Source organism: Phasianus colchicus, chromosome 4 (genome assembly GCF_987193195.1).
Source record: "Phasianus colchicus chromosome 4, bPhaCol1.hap1.1, whole genome shotgun sequence".
Taxonomy (NCBI): Eukaryota; Metazoa; Chordata; class Aves; order Galliformes; family Phasianidae; genus Phasianus; species Phasianus colchicus.
In genome coordinates this window covers 66,305,561-66,328,323 of record NC_143439.1, presented here as the reverse complement: position 1 = coordinate 66,328,323, position 22,763 = coordinate 66,305,561, and the positions used below count along the sequence as shown (strand labels likewise).

The 22,763-nt window shown below is 40.5% G+C and overlaps 2 long non-coding RNA genes across 2 annotated transcripts; one reads left to right on the top strand and one right to left on the bottom strand.

The window, feature by feature from the left end:
* Positions 1-1,419: 1,419 nt before the first annotated feature.
* On the bottom strand, positions 1,420-18,383 carry LOC149918303 (uncharacterized). Its single transcript, XR_016466533.1, has 3 exons — positions 18,261-18,383; positions 2,081-2,159; positions 1,420-1,490 (listed from the first exon to the last, which is right to left on the bottom strand). It is a non-coding gene; the product is annotated as an uncharacterized LOC149918303 (long non-coding RNA).
* Positions 6,024-16,852, top strand: LOC116226008 (uncharacterized). Its single transcript, XR_004166196.2, has 3 exons — positions 6,024-6,073; positions 6,504-6,616; positions 16,333-16,852. It is a non-coding gene; the product is annotated as an uncharacterized LOC116226008 (long non-coding RNA).
* Positions 18,384-22,763: the final 4,380 nt, after the last annotated feature.

The window sequence follows — 22,763 nt, the reverse complement described above, 5'->3', positions numbered from 1 at the left end:
AAAAATAATATGGCCAGCAGGTCAAGGGAGCTGATCCTCCTCTTCTACTCTGCCCTGATGAGGCCATGTTTTGACTCCTCTGGGCTCCCCAGTACAAAAAAGGCAGGGATCTCCTAAAAGGAGTTTAGTGGAGGGCCAAAAAAATGATTAAGGGCCTGGAGCATCTCCTGTATGAGGAAAGGCTGAGTAACTTGGATTTGTTCAGCCTGGAGAAAAGAAGACTGAGACAGGATCTGATAAATGTTTATAAATATCTGAAGGAAGGCTGGACACAAACGGATGAGGCCAGGCTCTTCTCAGTGGTGTGTAGCAATAGGACAAGAGTAATGGCCTAAAACTTGTACATAGGAAGTTCTGTACTAACATGCAGAAAAACTTCTTTGCAGTGAGGGAGACGGAGCACTGCAACACGTTGCCCAGAGAGTTTGTGGAGTCTCCTTCTGTGGAGATATTCAAGATCCTCCCAGATGCCTATCTGTGACTTACTGTAGGATGCCTGCTTTGTACCAACAGGCAGGTTGGACTCAGTGATCTCCTGAGATCCCATTCAACCCCCATGTTTCTGTGATTCTGTGAAAACAAACGAATAAACACACACCCTTAATCTACAAACTAAGACAGTACATCATGGGCAGAAAGGAAGGCTACTACGATACTGTTGGCCTTCCAGGCTGCAAGCACTCGCTTCTGACTTGTGTTAAGTTCTTCATCTACCAGAACCCGCAAGTCCTTCTCAGCAGGGCACTCTCAAGAATTTCTTCCACAGTCTTTCCCAGGCACTTTTTTTGCATGCTCACCTCTATTCACCTGTATTCCACCATCTGACTTTTGTTCCTTACATATTCCTTGACATTCAGCTATCTTACTCTCCTCATTTTCTACACTGCTCTGTATTTCAAAACCTTAATTAAGCACAAAAATTTAATTACAGGCAGCACAAATTCGTGATAGATCAATTCAAACAGACTAAGGGCACTTCAGAGTGTTTGTCAGCAGAATAGAATTACAGAATCACAGAATCATTCAGTTCAGAAAAAAACCCAAGGTCATCTAATCCAACCACCACCCCCTCCACCCCACCATGGCCACTAGCTGTGTCTCTCAGTGCCACATCTACACAGTTATTGAACACCTCCAGGGACGGTGAATCCACCACCTTCCTTGGCAGCCTGTTCCAGAATAGAGATGTGAGCAAACTGGCAGCTCGGTAAACCTTTGCACATGCAAAAATCTAACTTGCACATGCAGCCAAGACGGATTGCAGATGACCAAGTAAGATGAAAATATTGATAATAATTATATTGCACTTTCTGTGAAGGCTATAAAGGGTCCTTGTACAAACCACAGTCTGAAGCTTTACTGAGAATGATAACAAGAGAAAGGAGAATGACTTCTGAGTTTGTGAAATAAATTTAATCAGGCAAGTCTGAGCAGAAGAGATGATGCTCTCTGAATTGAAGGTTAGTTTCAGGCAATGAAATTCTTCAGTTCTGAAAGAAAGAAAAAAAAATATTAATACACTGTAAGACAGTAAAGACATCTCACAACTTGGAAATGTCAACAAAGTCATTACCCTCTAAAATGTTCCCTGGAAGAATTTAAAATAATTAAAAATTTCATACCCCTGAAATCTTATTTCATCTATAAAGAAAGGGAAATTACATCCACACATACATACTACTTCTCCTGTGTTGGTGTGACCAGAAACCATTTTTTCAGAAATACGACACAGAATATGATAACAGCATATGCAAAGTTTTAGCTATTATTGAAAAGATCATTACAAATTTTACAGCTTCCCCCAAAGATTTAAGAGCTGTCAGGAAAATTCAGATGGAAAGAAAGGTGCTAATAAGAATTTTCCACTTATGTTTCCTGCCAAGTTTTCTTCCAGTGGGCACTTAGGTCTCTGCAAGGGAGGGCTTTGCTTGGAGCCAATCATTATGAAATAATGTAGAGGTGCATGGTAGTTCCTGTCTCCTCTCACTGGTTTTATGGCTGTGTCGTCAGTGGTGCTAGAGACATTCCAGGCCTTCTAGAAGGATACGCCTTGGCTCTCAGGCATGTATATTCCAGTTACCTTCTGGCTGTCCATTTCCCTGACAGTCATATTCACACTTCCAGCAGAAGCAAGAACACTGGGGCAGGGCCAGGATAACCTATGAGAAAAACACAATGATGGATTATGCTCTTCTCTGAAGAGCAAGCAAGGTGATGATCAGCTACCATCTACATTTTTGGTCCTGTGTCCTTCAAACACGTAGAAGGAGATGGAATCTAGAATGAGGATCTCATGGTGACTTGATTGTTTGAAACCATTGCAAGTTACACTTTTGTTCATAAGAGTTTGGATTTTTTTCCCCATATTTTAGGAACACTGCTCAAACATGGTTGTGTTTACAAAGGAGCAGCCACAGGTGATGCTGTCTCACATTCCTGCTAGGAATGAATGAATCCTCTGGAAATATTTTCAATAGAAATTAATACTTAAAAAAGCTTATATAAGAGTTCAGCATGAAACTCAGTACAGAAGGTAGAAAGAACTGACAGCCAATTAAATATACTGGAAACTAAAGGGAAATGTGGGGGTGGAAAAAAATGGAGAAATTTTGCTGTTCCCTTACTGTTGCCCTTGAGAAAATCATTCCATCCGGAATTTCACCAATGCCATATCCTTTGGAAGGTCTCAAAACCAACACTGTAGATGTATTTTTAAGGATAACCATGTCTGAAAGTTAAAGCCCTTTGGGAGAGAACAAAAGAAGGACTTCAAAGTTACAAAATGCTGAATCTGGCAATTTGTTTTTAATGGAAGTAAAAACCTGCACGGTTTTATACTTTAAAGTGAAATAAGAGAGAAATGTCACAAATAGAGTTCAATTTCTACCCATGGAATTGTGCCCCTGATTTAAAAAATTCCAGCCTAAATGCTTCCATCACATCTGAAAAATGTTTTACTGACCTCAAGCTCATTGTACAGCAGAGGTGCAACAGTATTGCTAGGACTGGGATCAAAGAACGGCGGTTCTCAGAGCAGTAAGTTAGTTTGATGTGAACAATATCCAGCTGGCTGGTGTTTTGTAATCCAGCAAGTGCTAAAACCCCAATTTTGTGAGCTTTTGTTCAGGATGGATTTCTCCATGATGCATCAAAATCTATTTTGGTTACAGAGAAATGTCTGGCATCTCCCTCGCTACTGAGCATATACTTCATTTGCCTTTAAATCAGACTTCAGTCTCATAGAATGACCAACCTGAACAGCAGCATTCAGCTAGATTTTGAGTGACTTCTATTGTTATGGCTTTCCTTTAGTCATGGAAATGTCACTGCATAAAATCGAGTATCTAGTTTTACACTGGACACGGGATAGAATTCTGAATGCTGCCACCAAACTGATGCATGTCTTAAGACATTTGTTAAGATCCACCATAAAAGGTACCACTGATGCAATAAGTATCATTGTCTACATGCTGGGTTATTTTCAGATCTGAACAGTGGGAAACTGCAGTCTTGGATAATACTATGTCTGCAAGTTATTAGATTTTGACCAGTGAACTTACTGATATTCATCAAGGATGTTAAGATTAATGTTTATGATGTATTTCGGAGATGAAAGCTACACCAAAAACATGATTTATGATTTGGCTACTCAGTCAGCAGGGATAACTGATGGAAATAGCCTGAAACTGCTGTCAGGGCAAAGACTGATCAGCTTTGCTCACCCCTGGCAGCGGTTCTCCCTAGTATGCTATGGTAGAGGATTGTTGGTGTCAACATCCATGGGGCTGGTTCGGTACCTAAATCTGGAGGCAGGGTGCTGAGCTGCTTGCTTTCAAATGTACTTGACGTAAATATCAATTAAATATAATGCTCAGGCAAAGGCAGTGCATGATATAGGGACAAAAGCATAGCTCAGAGTACCCCCAGGGAAACCAAGTATTGTCATGGTCTTACAAAGTCAGAATTAAAAGGTACTGAAACTCAAGTGTGGATAATGGAAACCTACTAATGTGAAACTGGAGCTTCACAAATCAATTAAGAATACAGTCATTGGTCCCTTTGGATTTAAGAACCTGGAAAACTGACATACAGAGCAGGGAAATGTTAGCTAATGGGAGTTGATAAATATCACAGAATCATAGAATCCTTAATATAAGCATGTGTTTGAACTCCTACCTCTCCCTGTGAGTGGAAAGTCTGGGTGATCTCGTCTGACTTATGAGTCAAAGCCTTACAGACAATTCTAAGTAAACACTAGACTGAGCATCTCTTAGAAAAAAGACTCAGCAATTTTGGAAATCTAGTTTTCTTATCAAACTTGTCAACTCTAGTCTAGAGCTATCAAGACATAAAATAGCCTGGCTGATAGGGAAAAAGAGGCCATGCTTTATCTGTCCTATCTAACCCATCATGCAATAAATCCTGTCATGCAAGAGCTATATAGTCAAGAAGAAAGTAAGATCTGCACCCCATATCTTCCCTGTCCCATCTTAGTGCCCTTATCTGTGTGATACTGACCATCTTCCTTAGTCATTCTCCCATACACTCCTCAATCCAGTAAGAGTTTTGATTAAGACATTCACTTGAAGCGTGGCTTACTGCAGAAATGTTCAGACAGACTAAAGCTCAGAGAGAGCAAAACTGATTGCAAGACACAGCACTGTTGGGTTAACACAGTCTTAATAATTCAACAGTCTTGGAAAACAAACAGCAAATTAAGTTTTTCTCCCATCTAGCTTCCTTTGTCCAAATCTCACAGAATTATGAGGCATAATACCCATGATACATAATCTTTTTGCTCAATAAACAGCTCCTGAAGTTTTTACATGAGGATAGAATTCTGTTATTTGAGGAGAGAAGCAGAAGAAGGATCAGGCAAATTTCCATCTGTTATTTACAGTTACCTCAATATTTTATGCTCTTTACAATTATCCGTGCCAATGGCAATTTACTAGTCTCTGTCTGGGCTGACTTTGGCTTTATCTCAGCTGTAGGAAAGTGAACTCCATGGCACTTTGTCATGCTAGGTTGCTTAGTTATCCACATTACCCTCATCTGAAATCTAAGGTAGTCAGACAAGTGTGCACCCAAATCTCTTTCAAATGCAGTGAGGATGTAGAAAGTGTAGCCCAAGACTCAACAGCTGGCAAAGGTTCCCACCTTTTGGGTGTATCCATTCCACTTCTGGAGGATTTTGGTGAGAAGTCTGGCATTATCTGCCTAAGCACAACATGGTAATGCTACATAAATGATTGATGTAGGTTATGATGCCTCTCAAGATGTTTCCCGCCCTTCTGCAAGTGTCACAGATATCTTTGCCAAGCAGATGTTCACCATTATTTACAGGCATGGAAAAATGTAGGATTCACACTAAAAGAAAAAATACAGAATGTGGAAGACATCGGAACTATTCTCTGTTTGCTTTGTCTTGCAAATATCTGGGAATTTCTTGGTGTTCTTTTTTTTTTTTTTTTTGTAGTCAGTTGGTGTGTGTTGGAGTGTAGAAGAATTCTGAGTCAGAGCTGGAACTGGAATATAGACATGTTCTGGAGGGACCTCACTGTTCAGCACCTCCAACCACTCAAAACACTATCTCGATTTTATGTAACAAAAACCAACATATTTCTGTGAAGCATTTAGAGGAAGAAAGATTTTTTTGATAATATTCCACTCCGTTTCTTGTTCCAGCGTGTTACTGTGCTCATTGTCTGTAGAAGATAAGACCTTACACCCTTCAAGATACCATAGCCAAATCCATTGTCCTTCTAGTGATAATAATTTTTCTGTACCTGTAACCCAAGTTCACTTTCAGCAATGAATCTTTCAATTTCTGTGTAATTTCTGGTCTTGTTTCTATCTACTATGAAATACACTGGTATGGGAAGTGCTAAGTCATGGCCTGAAGCAATGATTGAGCACCTGGTGAAGGGACACAGCCCTGGGAGCACAGGTGAAAGCGATTCACCTGTGCAACTGGAAGCTTTATTTAAGGGCTGGCTGCCACAAGGGAAGGATCTCTAGCTGGGGATTCCTCCTTTTGGAGTGTTTAGGAAGACTCTGATCCTTGGGATAGGTAAGCAAATCTTTCTTTTTTTAACTGCATTGTGACCATCACTATTTTGGGGGTAATTTAGGACTGGTTATCTGCCGTTGCCCTTTCTTACAGAACCTGTTGAAATTTTCCATGGAAACTGTTAGTAATAATAATCTGCTCTTGTCTGTTGTTGATACTGAAGGAAGACCTTTAGAACACAGACATTCACTCCCATCTTTTCTTCCTAAGGTTTTCATTATTATCAGAATAATCGCTGACCCAAGTAAATGTGTCTTTGAGGCAGTGTGAATAACTTAATTCTGAACTGATAAGGCTCCTCCCTGACTTTTCCTCTCTTGGAACTGTTACCAGAAAGATGGTCCCCATCTGACTTGGCAGTTCTGACTGGAATAACCTCAGATGTTCTCTGTACTCCAAGCAATTTAATCCATTTTCTTGTCTTCAACAGCATATTAACTCAACGCCAACGAGCAAAAATATCACTGGAGAAGGCTAATCCCAACAAATCTTCAAGGGCTCACCATTCTTCTACCCCATCAGTAGATGCAGTACTGAGATAAGGTAAGCTTTATTCAGCAACCAACCACAAAACATTTCTGTCTTGGTAGCTGATTAAGATTATCAAGTGAAGGGTGGTGGTTACTGTGTAGGGTTTCTCTTTCCCTCTCAAGACAAATGATACTGCTCAGCCTGCATCGATCTTCCTCCTTAAGAAAGAACCAGGTCTTTGTCAGCTTGGCTGCCCATCAACTTTTCTCTGGGACCCTGAAATGCTGTGATGGCTGAGGAGGAGTGGCAGTGCCAATATCTGGCTCCTTCCCACCTTGTCAGCCCATGAACACTGTTGCTCAGAACATTCTGTGCAGTTTCAGGAAATGGCAGTTCTGCTGAAGGTCAGGCTTTGTGAAACAGACACTCTTTCCCCCCCCCCCTTTTTTTTTTCCACTCCCTCCTCACCCAGTGCTTTCCCTGGGACTCTTCCAAGAACAACCCTCGTGCCATTCTCTCCCACCAAAGGCACAAAGAGCTTCTTTTACTGACCCACTGGCTGTTCAGAACGCAAAGAATTTAAACTAAAAGTGAAGCAGCACAACAGCCCATTGCAGGCAGGTCTGGATGAGCCACAGGAATAGAGTAAGAAGGGATTTAAGAGGCCACCTTCCCCTCTCCCCCAAGGCAATGTAACTATTTTCTCCTACACCACTTTATAGTGTTCCTGCTATTTATGCTTCTTTGGAGTACAGCAAGGTTTGGGTTTCTCCCCAGAATGATATTTAATGCCAAGATTTATCACTCCTTGGAACAAGCATGCCTGGTCCTTGTGCTTATTAAGAAAATATACTACCTTTAGCTGTGAAGTTTAAACTGAGAAGAAAGCACTATCTGAGTTGGTTTCAACTACACATTTAACCATTCCTGTTTGGAAAGAGAAGACTAACCTGCTATGAAAGCATTTTTGTTTATAAAACCTTGGTTGCATACTGATGAGCTCAGGGCAGATGCAGGCTGAGTGAATGCTAGGCGTACTGCAGAATGAATGGCATCATTTTCAGGTACCTGCTGTAGGTTTAGAAAGGAAGCTTGAAAATCTGGAACTGCTGCATTCAAGTCCTCACAAAAATGTGAGTGCTCTTGCATTTGCACTCTTCCATGATTGCAGCAGCATCCCAGCATGACAAAACCCATCAGATATCTTTACCTCTGTGGCTAGTTGTAATACAGATCAATCTGGTAATACTAATGTTGCACAGAAGTGCAGGAGAAACTGTTCTTTACAAGTCATGCATATTATCCTCCATTATTTGTGTTCCACTTATGCTCTTTTCAACTTTAATGAATTCTTATTCCAACTAGAACACTGTTCTAATGATTAGGAAGGGTCTTCTACTGTCTTTGGGACAAACTATGATCATAGTACCTGTTAACAACCTTTCACGGTGGGTAGGGCAGTCTGTGGTGCTATGGGAACCCCAGAACCATGGTGCCAGAGCTTCCATGCTTTGGAGAGAGCTTTTGCTGGGTGCTGAAGATGTTCCCAACAGTGATGCTCTTTCTCCTATAACATGTGCAAAATGCCCAAAGAGCTCTGTTCTTTATGAGTAATGAACCTCTTCAAAGGGTAGTGAAGTGACCAGAAAGAATACTCTTCAAACAAAATAAGCCTGTCTTCTGTATCAAAATACCACCACCACTGGGGACCCAGTTGAGGCTTTCCTGTTGAGTGGATCCATGCAGTGTCACAGGGAAGTTAGCTGAGGGAAGGGCTTCCTTGCTAATTGAGAAATAACAGGGAAGATTTGATGATCTCTGGAGGTCCCTTACAACTCTGCAATTCTGTGAATGATGTGCTAAATTGAATTCTATTACTGTGGTGAGGTGCTGGAATAGGCTGCTCAGAGAGGTTGTGGGTGTTCCATTCCTGGAGGTGGTCAAGATCAGGTTGGATGGGGCGCTGGGCAACCTGGTCTGGTGCCAGATCTGGAGGTTGGTGGCCCTGTCTGTTGCAGGGGGGATGGAACTTAATGCTCCTTGCGATTTCTTCCAACCCAGCCCATTCTATTATCTGTGCAGATTTAGGGTCTTCAAATGTGCATCAACCCACAACCACCAACCACAGCCCGTGGGTTCCTGGGTGATTCATGCAGCATTCAGTGTTTTCCAGGACCATCACTCACTATGTATAAGCTTGTTATTCATCCTGAGACATGGCTAAATAAAAGGGCACCTGTGTTTTCTCCCTCTGCCAATACCACTTAAAAAAAATCTCACTGACATTATTCTCAGTGAGATCAAAACAGTTTTCACATCAAGGTCTCAGAAACAAAGGAAGCCTGTCATCTACAGGGTAAATATTAACAACCCTTTGGCTATTAGTAATCTAATTAAATGCTTATACAGAATATTTCCTGAGCACATGAAACCAGAGCACTACTTCTGTTGAGCACAATCCATGGGTATATTAGCTACTGTGAGAGAAAACAAAATGAAAAGAATTAAAAACAACCTCTAGTATTCTCCTCTTCAGGATGCAATCTCAATATTGAGATGCTGGATAGATTAAAGAGGTTGAATGATCTTAGAATCATAGAAGTATGGAATCATTAAGGCTGGAAGGGACCACTAAGATCATCTAGTTCACCCATCAAGCATCATAATAAGGATTATTTCAGCCTAAGCAGCAGTTTCATAACATTAGGTGCAGATCATTGTTGGCTATAGCAGTAGAATCATTACAGTGTTCTCAATGTGTGGGGTTTTATTAGGGGACTTGAAACAAAAATTGGTTTGAATCTTTATATTTTTTGCCTTGAGGCTTAATTGTTATTCTGAAGTTTTGTTGGATTTGACCTGGAACAGCTTCAGACATGGCTCAATTCAAATGGAAACAGAACAGAAAAATGTGCTGGTTCCTCTCTCTGGACCTTACAAAGTTGATTTGGAATTAAGCTGCATGGAAATGGAAGCTCTGAGCTTCCACTTTGTGATGGAGCTTCAAAATTCTAGGCATGCTTCTGCCCAAGTCAGAGCAAAGCCCCAAATATTTCAAGGTATTACATGAAAGGCAAATTATCACAAATATGGATATCTTAGTTCACTGAAATATTTCAATTAAAAATAGTTTGTTTGCAACTTTAAATGCTACTGGTATGCAAAGTGGGAGGGGGACTAAAAAACAACTTTACAAAATAGAAGTTTACAGGATTCTGTTTGTAGATGTCCAGATGAAATGTTACAGAATTAAAACATTCTAATTATTTTCTTCTGATACGCACCACTGACCATTCTTCAGAAATGTATTGATTTTGAGAACTTTTTCAACCAAGATTTATTCCACGCAAATTCCTCTGACCATTTATTGTGTTAATTATGCATACGTAAAGTGTCTGCCATGAAAAATCTCTTTATTAATCCTAAAGACGTGTGTGAGCACCAAGGGCTCAAAATGATTAACAGTGTAGATGAAGACCCATTTTGATTATACATGGCATTAGATATGGCGCATCGCTAACTTCAGGCGTGGAGCTAGCTCCATTAATTTATTGGGACTAACAGAACTCTCTTTCCATCATAAAGTTAGGCAGCATGTGATGACTGTTTTATCAAGGTGGAACAGGCTTAACTACAGGCTTAGAAGGCCTGAGCTCTGAGCTCTACTATAAGCATGATTGGTGAATTTGGGGTAAATGCATGATACAGAGGTACATAGCTTTTTGGAACAAACCAAACTTAAATGCATGAACAATAATTAAAATATGTATGAAATTTGTAAGAGTTCTTTAGAGAAAAGTTGGGAGCACATCTGTATAATACAAGCAGCTTGCTGCACAGAGTATAACCTCCAGCTCAGTGTCAAGTATAAGGAATATTAACACTATGAATGAGCTTTATGTTAGTTAAAGCTACTTGCTGACCTGGTAATCAAAAGAGAATGTTATCTAGGAAGTTATAGATCCAAATAATGCTGCTGTTCTCAACCTCAGTCAGCAAAGTATATTTTTCTTTTTTACAATAAGTTCCTGATTTTAACTTGTAATAAAAATATCTACAAGCTTCCAGGGGGTTTAGTCAGCTCACGTTGGTACAACAAAAGCAGAGGAAGTGAAATCCTGGCATGATATACATAAGGCTCTTTTTAATATATGTTTTCCATACACAGGCTTATATTACAGAACAGCTAATCAATGGAAACATTGTGCAGGCATCTGTGGGTAAAATCTCAACCTTGATGTTGACACCTTTCAAATATTTATAGTGGTAATTGTATCAACAGCTTAGTGATCTTTCAGCCAAGTTACACACACATGCCCACGTTTTCACAGAGCACACAACGTGTTTTTTGCTCTGGGCTGAAGCACGTATCAGATTGGTATTAAGAATATATTTCTGAAAGCATTTATCTCAACTTCTAAACTGATAGACATGAGAAAATGGATGTGTACAATATCTGGCGGTCAGTGTTGAAAGCATGGTGCTGCTTCTGTGTCAGCATGACAAGACATCTGAGTATGGCTGAAGCTTTAGACACTGCAGAACAGCCAGGATTGGAAGGGACCTTAGGGATCATGAATCTCCAACCCCCCTGCCACGTGCAGGGCCACCAACCTCCTCATTTAATGCTAGACCAGGCTGCCCAGGGCCCCATCCCATCTGGCCTTGAATACTTCTAGGGACGGGGCATCCACAACCTCTCTGGGCAGCCTGTTCCAGCACCTCACCACTCTCTCAAACTCAATCACTCCCTCACCACAAACTGTGTGTTTTCCTTTGCCTGCCATGCATCAAAGCACATATAGGCTACATCTAGACGACAGGATAACACTGCCAAGGGAATACTTCAGCTCCAAAGTAACATGCCCTTCTGGCCCCACTGCTGGCACTTGGCTCTGCCTTTTGTTTGCACACCACAGTGCTCACAACCTTTTGCTATTGCCTTCCTGTCAGCCTCAGCTCCCACCCTTAAAGCACAAAGGCAATGTTCCTCCACAGCTTGTCTTGTATGTTTGATGTGAAAATCCTATTTAGCATCTTCATATGGCAGTCTCTTGCTGGTGTGCCATACCTTACTCCAAAGTCATGAAGCTTCTCTTGATCACAGACTGGAACATGGAAAAAGAGATATTACAAGATCTCATTTGTCACCTGCTTTAGGTTTTTTTCTTCTTTTATTTTCCCCATTAGATAGAGAAGTGAATAAGGATCTAATTTACAGTATTATACATTTGTGTCAAATTGTAAAGTCTAGAAACGTCACATGCAGACACAGGGAAACTGCTTGTGTGACACTGGTCCAACACTTTATGAGTGCAGTGAATTTAATGAGAATAGGCAGTTGCAAAGTGCAGACGCTTCCATCAGTATTTTTCTTTTGTGCTACAGTTTTTCCCTCTTCAAATGCAGAATTCAGATCAATATCTCATTCATTGCCAAGGCAATTTCTCTAGTTAGATCTCATAGCTGAAATAACAGAGGTTTTTTAGGAGCTGCACTGGTGTTCTAAGAGACTTATAAAAGGCAGCCCTGTGCCCTGTCTGTAAATATTGGCACTCAAGCTGCTCTTGTTGGAATCAGTTGCCTTGTATACGTGTATGCTACAAAGATTTTCTGTTGCTGACAGAAAGAGATTACTGTTCTTCTACAGAATAAATAGAACTTTGTGGATTTCCTTCTTCCATCACTCCAGCCACTGCAGACATTCCTACCTCTGTAACAAAGATATATTCCTTGGTGTGGGCATTGTTCTTGTTCAGTAGAGAGTTGACAGATGCTCAGCAGAGTCTTTGTGCTGAAGTTGATTGGTACATGCATCAAGGAGTGGTGTGTTGTTTACTTCAGGCTTGTGCTTCAAAAAAAGTCTTTGTGTTATTTATTTGGTAGCTATATTAAAATATTATGGTCCTTTGTGATAAATCTGGCATCTGTAGTTTCTCTGAAAAGAGCATAAATCTGTATTTGATTTTTTTCATCACATTGGAGTCATTCTCAAGAATCAGAACTTTGAATATACACAGAGAAAGTCATCTTGCTGTTTGCTTCTCATTTGTGAATTCTGAGAGCAGGACATCGGATGTATCAGTGTGTCCACACAGTACAAGATTGAGTCCACTTATTTGTGTTTGCTTGCTGCAGAATTCAAGCCAGCACTGCCATAAGACACTTCCCAAGAATGATAGGATGTGGAGAATCCATCACCACATCTCATGGGAAATTCTCCCAAAGTTTAATTGTTTTTCATAAAAATGTGTCTGGCTTCCACTTTGCCATAGGAATGTCCATGTCCATAGGATTTGAGTGCTTTCTTTGTGTGAAAGAACATGTTGACTGAAGTTAAGTCATCTCTTGACGTTTTGATTCAGTCTTCTTCTGATAACCTAAGAACTTGCTTCATAAATCCCTCATTACAAATTATTTCATTTGGTCATGTAGTAAATTTTGATGCAATAAATTCCTCTTTTTCCCTTGACCTCTCTCCTATCTGATAATATCTGAACAAAAATTTGGATACTAGAAGCAGGCACAGTATTGCAATATCTGCCTAATTAATTATTTAAATGGAGGTAGAGTTGCATATTCCACTTATCTCCTCAAAGAGAGGAGCAGCAAAAATCTTTGAGTTTACACCACTCTTTAAGTGGAGCAAATAAGTCCTTCTTTGTCTTAATGAGCATTTGGGAAGGAGAAAATTTTACACAGGACAGTCTGTCCCATGTGCAGGATTCTAGAGGAACCATGCCATGAGAAATTATGAGAAGCAGCATTCTTAATAGCTGGTGGTTGTTTAATCATCAGCGATGCCTCAGTGACACTGTGAGTAAAAGCTTGTCAGTGTCTCCATTATATTTGTCTGTGTTTTGGAATGTTTCAGATTACATTAAGAAGAAAAATGCAGGGTTTTGTTTTTTTTTTTTTTGCCAGACAGGATATAAATGGCTTTGCAATTTTCAGTAATGTTTTAACCCATATTGAATGTAAGAAAGAAGCATAACGTTCCCACACATGGGGTTAGCTTACTGTGATGAGGACAGTTTTACGGCCTTCTTTATTTCTTTGAAAAGCGATGAGAAAAAAATGAAGGTTTTAATTCTGTTATTTAAATGATGCCTGTTCAGCAGTCTGACTGCTGTTTGCCTGCACATCTCCTGGTAATCACAGAAATCTCCAGCAGGCAGGTGTCCAGCACTTCAGGAAAATATCAGCCTACCAAATATTTAACAGTGGCATATTTTCTCCCAACTGTTCGTCAGCCATTCAAATAAAACATTTGATTATACCACAAGCTGCCAAAGTATCATTTAAATAAACTGCCTGGGGAGAAGAAGAGTGGAAAGACTGAAGTCGTAAAAGTACCTAAACTGCTGGAGGAAAAAAAAAAAATGTGACGATCTTCATTTATTCATTTCTTTAGCAAAGAACAGTGCTCAATGCCTTTTAGATTTAGACAGAAGAAAAAGTGTCTTCTGTGATAGAGTTAACTTGCAAGCTTTTACAGGTACAACGATGTACTTTTTTCTTTTATGTCTTTATGATATATTGTGACTTAGCTGATTGTTTTTCAATTCACGCTTGTATACATCTGTGTGCACGGAAATATGTTATTGTAAGGGATATACTGCCACGTTTTGGGCACGTTTTCAATATCATATTCACAAAATTGAGAGCATAGCGATACACACGCAGTTCTCAGTGGAGAGCTAGGAAAATGTGCCTTATGGAGACATGTCAGGCACTCGCTCTTCTGTAGTCCTCAAAAAGATCAAGGGGAGATATGATTTCAGTGTCAAAAGGACTGCACTACTTCTTTAAAGACAGTATGTATCAGATATCAAAAGATTTTTTTAAGTAGCACAAAAGGGTTGAAAATTAAAGGCCAAGACAAGACACACAGCACAATTATCTAAGAATGGGTGAGTCTGAGGAAACAAATTGCTATGAGAAGTGCGTTCCATCACCTGAGTTGTCCCTCAGACTCTGTCAGCTTGGCTGTGTGTAGAAGTGAGTGAGTGAGATGCTAAAGTACAGAGAAAGAGCAGTAACTACTTCCAGTCAGGGAGGTGCTGGAGTCACTGTCCCTGTTGACACTCAAGGATTGTGGAGATGTGGCACTGAGGAACATGGGTTGGTGGGCATGAGCTCGTGGTTGAACTAGATGATCTTAGTGGTCTTTTCCAACATTAATGGTTCTATGATTCTAATCTTGGAGCACATAACAGCAAAGCTGGTCAATCAGTCTCTCTATCAAGCTTTCATCTTTCCCCAAATGTCCCATTGAAATGGACAGTGCTGTTTACCACCCTCTGTGCTGATATTTCTTACTAACTCATTTTTAATATGTCGATGGACTCAAATTGTTTCCAGCAGAAAAAACCTTTCAGCCATATTATTTCTCACTGGACCTAATGGAATTTCACAGAGTTTCAGGACTTCTTACAAGAAAATTCCAGGCATACATGAGAGTTTAGGAAAGCAAGCAAATGCAAAGAGGAACATAATAATTATGTACATTTACACTCTTCTGTAAACATGGTTAATGGAAGAATTTGCCTACTCTCTTATTTTACCATATGTTGTATTTAATGTGAACCTACACCCCTGCCTCATCTGGGATAGGGATTTGCACTGACTGCTCTTCTCCAAAACAGGGGGGTTGGATCTCAATGAGCTTTAAGGTCCCTTCCAACCTAAGCCATTCTATGATTCTACAGAAATATTAGCTGTGACCAAGCAAATGCAGGCACAAAGCCCTTTGGGTGGGATTTTCAAAAACTTCAGTTCTAAACTCTGCAGCTACTGAGGTCAGCAGAAATTTTACAGGAACAGAGCTAGAGGATTGCTAAATATCCCATTCCATACCTACCATAAAACAGACCCTAATCGAAGCGTAACTTCCAATAACTCATCTAAGCTACTGAGCTTAGGATCAGAAGTGGCAGCCTGTTACAGCAAATGGGTTAACATTTGCCAGAGCTTGGCTTTGTGGATAGTCATATATTGTTACTGTAGGCTCTCATTTCTGGTTTTCATTTACAACATTTTCCCTCTTTCAAATCTGTTACATTTTATTGACTCTATTTTGAGATTTTAGTATTCTGGATATTCTGAGGCATATTTTTAGGATATAATTCAACTCTGTTAAGTAGATACACATTTCCAACCATCATTAATAGGAGTGAAGCTCTGCAATTTTTTATTCTGTTCTGACACTACAATCTATAAAGATTTGGCTTTCTAAGCAGTAAGATGTATTTAAAAGCCTTTTAACACCAAATGGAATACATGTAAAGGTACATATGGGTTAATAAAATTTAAAAAAGACAGAGAAATAAGTTGTTTATATCTATGAGAAAACAAAGTATATATTGCGTCTTGTTTCCAGTGATGTTTTTTAAAGGAAATTCCCTTGACTGCTGCTAAAAATGAAGTTGCAGTAAGATATTATCTCCTTCTCTGTCATTTGTGTGGTTGTTTTTTTTTATGTTACCTACACATTGACATACCTACCTACATATGACAAATGGTTGGATATTAGGAAAAAATTTCTTCTTAGAATGAGTGGTGAGGCATTGGAACAGGCTGACTGGGGAGGTGGTGTAGTCATCATCCCTGGAGGTGTTCAAGAACTGTTGAAATGTGGCACTGAGGGACATGGTTAGTGGGCATGGTGAGGATGGTTTGGGGCTGGACTAGATGATCTTAGTGGTCTTTTCAAACCTTAATGATTCTGTGATTCTATGAGATGCATTCCTAGAAAGCACGTGCCTTTGAACAATTGTTTCCTGTAGGTCTTTCAAGATAGGAGCTACTGAAGATGATACCTGAGAAATGAAAACAAGATGTGAAGGCACCTTGTGAAACCTCATTAGCAGCTTCCTTATGAGCTCCTGCTCTGCTGGTCTGGACCCATAGAAAAGAGATTTTCTTATGAATCACAACAACACAAAAACAACTCAGAAAAATCCCCTTTCATTTATGGGGCTCGATTTTCATTATTTCCCATTGCAAAGGAAGCACAAGACTAAAACATCTGGTCCTGTCAATGGGCTTTCAGCCAAAGCTTCAACGTCTGCTGCTGAGCTGAAACAACAGCAGCCTAATCTCTGTATTGTCTTTAGCTTTTTCAAATTCTCATCTTTCTCAATGAGACAGTGGAAAGAAATCATCCCTCAGTGTTTTATTTCAGGCGTAGCACATTAAGCTGCAACCACACACCAACAAAAGATACTTTCCTTCCAAAATCCTGCCACTTCCTAAATGCAATAAAGTTTCAGACTGTGGCATTCATTAGAGCTGAGCAACTCGTTTTTCTCAGAAGATATTTTTTACCAAGGTCAGTTCAGCAGGAAGTGGTACCTTGTTTCTGAACAGCTGGGAAACACTCCTGGGGAATGTGGGAGAACAGCAAGAAACACAGAGGTCCTAGCAAAAATGAAGGAGTTTTGTGTCCAACGTATGGATGAGATCCAGGCAGAAATATAGCTCAGAGCTGGTCTGAAATGGATTCTGACAACTGAGTGTCTACACAGTGCCTGAACTAGGGAAGCCTTGTAAATACATATAAGTTTACACTTCTGCAATGCCCCACTTGTCACTAGAGTGGAAAGTAATTGGTCTTGGCACTTCTAAGATTGTGTAGTCCATAATAGAATAGAAAAAACAATGTACTTGTTTGGGAGTTCTGTGGTTAATCTTGCAGAGAGCATGACATGATTGAGAGTAACCTATAGCAGTAAGAAATGACTTTTTCTTGTTAAAAATCCCAGCTCCCCAGCAGTTACAGTAATACTGAGGTAATTGCCTTTAAGCTCTGGTGGCAATTACCTTCCATGCCCTCTGAGCGTTGGAGCACTGAAAAGAACTTGTCTTGTTGCTTTAATGAGTGACATCCCTGTTTCAGCACTCTCCTTCAAAAAGCTATTACTGCTCCGGATGCTGGGAAGTAGTTCTTAAGACAAATGTGCCACAGCACATGTGGTAATCTCCCCCTCAGACTCAGACAAGGCCTTCTGGGGGTGAGTTTTCAGCAGACACATGAGAATAGACTTCCTTTCCTTTTCCCTTTTCTCCTCAGCTGGCAAACTAAGTTAAGTTGAACACCTCCATGCACCCAATGTAGCTCATCACAAAGCAGGCAAATTGCAGACAACCCATTCCATTTTTATTTCCTACATTTCTTTTTTTTCCTTACAGAATAGGAAATGCTATGAACAGGCCAAAACTGCATTAGTAGCTTCTTTGTTTGTCTTTGGACAACAATACCTAATAAGTTAAGCTTAGCCTATAGCAAAGCAGACCCAGATGGCCAGGTCTGTTCTAAATAAGCCACATTTATGAGGCCAGGATGTCTAAAAGAAACACACTTCATAAAAGGAGAAAATGTGCAAGCCAGAAAAAGTTCAGAAAATCTCTCTTACAAAACTACTAGTGTTCAGGCTCTGTGTAAACACATCTATCAAAAACATACTTGGGTTTTGTTGGGATTTTTTTTTTTTCCTCCAAGCCTAGAAAGGCAATATTTTATCCAGATATTTATACATATGTTTCCATTCTTCCAAAAACGAAAAACCTCAAAGGTTCCCTTTACTGTATGTGGAAACATACTTGATAAAGAGATATTTGAGATCCTTAGCGGTGGGATATGCATTTAGTATTAATAAATTAGTTACTAAATTTATCTTTTTTCCAGAAAGAAAGGTCTCAAGGGTGTACTTACAAGCTTCCTGCTTCCAAGGGGGGGGGAGTGCATCCCCTTTTAATCCATGCAGACCTCCAACCTAGATATCATGGCTTTGTAACATGGTGATTTAATCCTCTTTTCCTGGCCTTTGGCTTTCAGAGAAATCCCAGTCTGTTCTGAAACTGTCCTTTAAAAGTCAAGAAAACAAGCAAACAAATAAAGTTTAAAGGTTTGTTGGCACCAGTGAATAGCACACCCAATGATAGACGAAGATACCTTTCTCAGTTGTTGCCAGACCTCAGGAAACAGACTGAAAATATTCATCTGTTCCAATTCTTACTTTACTTGTTTCATGAGCAATAGAATAAGCAGTACCTGCTTCCCCACAGGTTTGGGTCTTGGAGTTGTTATCTCAAGAATGAGATGCAATCTCACTGCCCTTTTTCATGAGATTTTCCCCACACTCATCATAGAATCATGGTTTGGGTTGGAAGGGACCTTTAAGGTCAGCTAGTTCCAACCCCCTGCTATAGGTGGGGACACCTCCCAGTAGACCAGGTTGTTCACAGCCCCATCCTGCCTGGTCTTGAGTGCTTCCAGGAAGGAAGCATCCACACAACCTCTCTGAGCAACCTGTTCCAGTGTCTCACCACCCTCACAACAAATAATTTCTTTCTGATATCTAAGTCTACCTCCTCCAGTTTAAAACCATTTTCCCTCATCCTGTCACTACATGCCCTTCTAAAAACATCCCTCCCCATCTTTTCTGTAGGTATTGGAAGGTCATTACAAGGTCTCTCTGGAACCTTCTCTTTTCCAGGCTGAAGAGCCCCAGCTCTCTCAGCCTATCCCTGTAGGGGAGGTTCTCCAGCCCTCTGATCATCTTCATGGACCTCCTCTGGACCACTCCAACAACTCAGTGTCATTCTTGTGTTGAGGGCCCCAGAACTGGACACAGTACTCCAGGTGGGGTCTCATGAAAGCAGAGTAGAGGGACAGAATCACCTCATTTGACCTGCTGGTCACTCCTCTCTTGATGTAACCCAGGATACAGTTGGCCTTCTGAGCTGCAAGTGTGCATTGCTAGCTCACGTTGAGTCTTTCATCAACTGACAATCCTAAATCTTTCTCCCCAAGGCTGCTCTTGAGCCATCCTCTGCCCAAATTGCATTTCTGTTTGAGGTTACCCCAGCCCAGATGCAGGACCTTACACTTGGCCTTGTTGAACTTCATGAGGTTGGCATGGGCTCACATCTAAAGCTTGTCCATGTCCCTCTGAATGGCATCCTTTTCAATCTGTTGACTAGAAGGAGAAAGGGCGTCCTCATGTTGCAGCCCATTTCTATGTTACATCTTGTACCTAGACTCTGATTTTCGCAACACAGAGGATTTTGTTCCTTTAGTTTGAGTCAACTGAGTTTGGAAAGACTGAAATGATCACAGAGTCCTGGATGACCATTAAATCTTTGTCTCTTCAATAAATTAAGCAAAAAACTCACATGGGGAATATGCTATTATTCAACAGAATGACCAGAGATAGCACAAATTCCTTTTTCTTCTATAGGAAGCAAAGAAAAGTTCATGTTTCTCAAAATTTGTGGTTCCGTGTGTGTTGTTGAGAGGTAATAGCCTTAAGTTTCACAGGGAGATGTTCAGGTTGGATACTTGGAAACATTTCTGCTCAGAAAGAGTGGTGAGTTATTGGAACAGGATGCCCAGGGAGGTGGTGGAGTCACCATCCCTGAAGGTGTTCAAGAACCATAAAGATGTGGCACTGAGGGACATGGTTAGTGATTGCTTTGTTTGTTGGACTAAATGGACTTAGTGATCTTTTCCAAACTTAATGATTCCATGATTCAACTATTATCTTCGTCTATAAAACAGTGTCCTCAACTTTACTTATTCTCCTAATCAGCAAAGGTGAACTTCACGTTTATCCATTACAGAATGTCCAAAGTCAAAGTGTGCTGTTTTAACAAGCATTTGATTAATCAGTGTTTATCAACATACTCAGGTGTTGCCAATCTCTGCCCAGCTTTAATTTTAGGCAACTTCTGCCTAAGTGCCATGAACTTCCCACATCACATAAAGGGAAAGTTAAATTACTCAGGAACAGACATCACAGAAGCCAACAATCTAAGCAGGGAAACATCAGAATTAGCCACCAAAGCCTCTAGAAGAGGCACAAGGCAGCCTCTTTCAAAGAGTAGATGCCTCTCCCTGTATTTGCACTATGAATCTCCTCCTGTAATGAGGTAGTAAACTGGGGTCAGATCTCCAACATGTGGCAAGAAAGAGTCCAGGAGAAAACATCACCAAAACTCAATTTTTTCTCAAAACAGTTTCAATGTTTCTTTTTGCTGTGAAGCTGTGTTTAGGTATGCAGCTACCAGACACCTTAAAAGCTACCAGAAACAAGAAGCAAAACAAAACATTCCATTCTGAAAGTAATTCCTCTGCTTAACCTGGAGCTAACCTTGTTTAAGCAGGGGTACAGCGGGAATGTTGCTGGGTTCTTCTTCCATGAGAAATTTAATGCACCTTCATGTCAGGCCAAACTGGGACAATTTTTCTTTTTAATTTCCACTTCAAGCAGCGAATTGAAAATCAATTCTCATCATAGATCTAATTGCCTGTCCTTGTTCTTTTACCCAGCACTCCAGAATATAGCGCAAAAACTGGGGTATAGAAAAAGAAAGCAGACTGTGGAAAATCTGCTACCTAATCGCTTACGTTGAGAGTACTAGTGGTAGGATGCAGAGCTTCACTGAGCCTTACGCATCCTGCAACGTGCTGGCACACACTGTTCCAGTGTAGCTCTCAGAAAAGACCATTGTTAGAAAAATCACACAAGTTGGTGAAGCCCTGACACAGAATATCCAGAGAAGTTGTGGGTGTCCCATCCCTGGAGGCATTCAAGGCCATGTTAGATAGGGTCCTGGGCAGTCTGAACTGGTGGGTGGTAACCAGCCCACAGCAGGGGGTTGGTGCTCAATTATCTTTAAGGTCTCTTCCAACCTAACTCATTCTATGATCACAGCTCCTTGATTTCTAGACACTACTCCTCACACAGAAATGCACAGATTTTTTTTTTAACACCTCTCCTGCAGCAAATCCACTACTCTTTGCCTTCTTTCCCAATATACTCAGTGGTACAGTCTCACTTTTTTTTTTCTTTCAGTGTTTCAGGGTGCTGACTAAAACCATCTTGGCCACCTGGGCACACTGCTGGCTCACGTTTAGCTGAGCATTGACCAACAATGCCAGGTCCATTTCTTCCACACAGTTTTCCAGCCACTCTTCAGCAAGCCTATGGCATTGTCTGTGGTTTTTGTGGCTGAACTGCAGGACCCAGCACTTGGCCTCATTGATTTTCATCCCACTGACCTCAGCCCAGCAATCCAGCCTGTCCAGATCTCTCTGTAATGCCATCATACCCCCAGGCAGATCAACACTTCTTCTCAGCTTAGTGTCATCTGCAAACTCACTGAGGGTGGGTGCACTCAATGCCCTCATCCAGGTCATCAGTAAAGACAGACATAAAATGCTACAAGATAACAAATGTTGAGTGCACAGATTACCGAGTCCAATTATTTCACCATGTTATGGTGAGTGTAATCATTGATTAAATGCTGGATCATTAATTCCCAAGCAATGTTAAGGTTTGCATCATTCCAAGGTATCTCTTTTCATGAACATTCTTAGCTGACAGTAGAAACAAGACAGTTGCGTTAAGCTAAACCCTCAGATTAAATCTGGTCTCCAGGGCAGAGGCAGAGTGATTAGTACTCCTGTTTATAAGCAGAGTTGCTCTAATCTTTTCCTTATAAATTTTCTCCTCCATCTGTTATCCATCAGGGAAGTGCAGTTTTAAGAAATTGTGCAGATAGCTTTAAGGCACTCTGCTTTTTTCAGTAAGCAACATCTTGGCTTGCAAGATGTGTATCTTGGAGATGGAACTTAATTTGCAGAAATTACACCTTTCTTAACCTCTCCTGTTCTCCACCCAAGAACCTGTGCTGGAGACCTGTGTAAGGCATTTTCTCACTATCTCTCCTCAGCAGAAAATGAGCTCAATTGTGTTGAAAGATGCAATGCACAGTACCTGTGCCAAAGGATTAAACTTTCATCATCTGGGTTTGATACTTAGATTCACAAGAGGAAATGAGTGCTAAGGATCTGCTGCATGCCAGGGTATACTGAAAGATCCCAAGCAGTGTCTGCCTGTACTTCAAAATAGGGCACATTAGGGTGTTTTTGTTGTTGTTCTAAATAACATCATAACTTCTTAGAGCAAAGCTTCCCCAGCACATTTGCCTTTTAAGACAAATGAGGCAATTCTCTGAAATTTTTAGAATAATAGCAGTGAAAAGGAAAAAAAACAGAAAAGCAATCAAGGGAAGAGAGACAAAGAGGTGATAACAAACAACAAAAATGTGTTTGCAATGTAATTTGTCACTAAGAAAGGACAGGGGATCTTTGGGCTGCCCACGCATGCATATGCAACACAGATATCAAATCATAGACAGAACCATAAAT